The sequence below is a fragment of the Etheostoma spectabile genome, chromosome 8, assembly GCF_008692095.1.
Source record: "Etheostoma spectabile isolate EspeVRDwgs_2016 chromosome 8, UIUC_Espe_1.0, whole genome shotgun sequence".
Lineage (NCBI taxonomy): Eukaryota > Metazoa > Chordata > Actinopteri > Perciformes > Percidae > Etheostoma > Etheostoma spectabile.
Window position 1 is genome coordinate 16188451 of NC_045740.1, and position 1168 is coordinate 16189618.

Genomic DNA, 1168 nt, shown 5'->3' on the forward strand with positions numbered 1-1168 from the left:
TCCTATACATCACAATAAGCAAGCAATAATACCGAGGAACTATGACACAAATGGCCTCTTCTTTATATTGGAATCCATTTTACACAGGCAGAAAATTATAAGCACCAGGAGGAATTTATTCCCTCCTTGACTCCAAGTGGGAGAACCTGTGTTAATTTTCTTCCTTTTCAAATTGAAAAGTGGATCAGGGGGCTAATTCAACCCTTGAGGAGCTACGTAGAGACACAGCCTCCTTGTAAGCCCAAGAAGAAGTCATCCATGAACCACACGTGTCAGCCCTGTTGCTAACTCCCCATTACCCAGCGGCAAGCATACAATTGGATTCAAACTGCCTGTTGCTTAGGTGCTGTGCACAATCTCTCCCCAATGATTAAAAGTAATCGGATGGTGAAGCCTGCTTGAAAAGGAGCAGCGGGGCTGTGGTCATTGTCATCTCTATCTCACATTATGGCAGCGAACAAGAGCCACCAGTTGACACTATTTGGCAGATTCAAAAGCTATCACTTGTGAGTGCATTTAAATAGGTTTTATATCTGAAGAAATACTCTGCTTGACATTTTTTTGTTGGAGAAGAATTTGTATTTTATAAATGTCTGTATTTCATTTTTCACACAGTCCGTGTCCTTGTTGCATTCTGTATAACTCTACAGTGTGTAAAGTATTAAGTATGTTTAAACAAATATCAAAATCCTATGCCTAAACACGCCATAATGCATGCAATATCTTTTCAAATTTTGAGAGTGGTGTTAATGTACAGCAATTGTAACTTGTAAATTCAAACAGTTTTTGCTTCATGCAACATTGGAAGACCAACAATTTCCAGGTTGTGGGTCAATGTCACCGGTACTCGAACACTGTCTCACTGTGAGCCTGTTTGCATCACCAGATATCCCATCATAGCGTATAGTTACTCATTTATCATTACCAATGAAGGGAGGCAAACTGTTGTGTGCCTCATGAAATCACATCTGTCTTGCTACTTGCCTCCAGTGAAGAGAGTCAAGGTATTAACACACAGAGCCGGCCCGGGCTTCTGTCCTTTTCATTATCTTCTGATTTACACACGTCTCTCTGCATTAGCAGCATGATACTCGTGCATAACAAGCATAGTTACTGACTCCCAAACAGCATATGGATGAGGCTGTGTGTGTGTGTGTGTGTGTGTGTG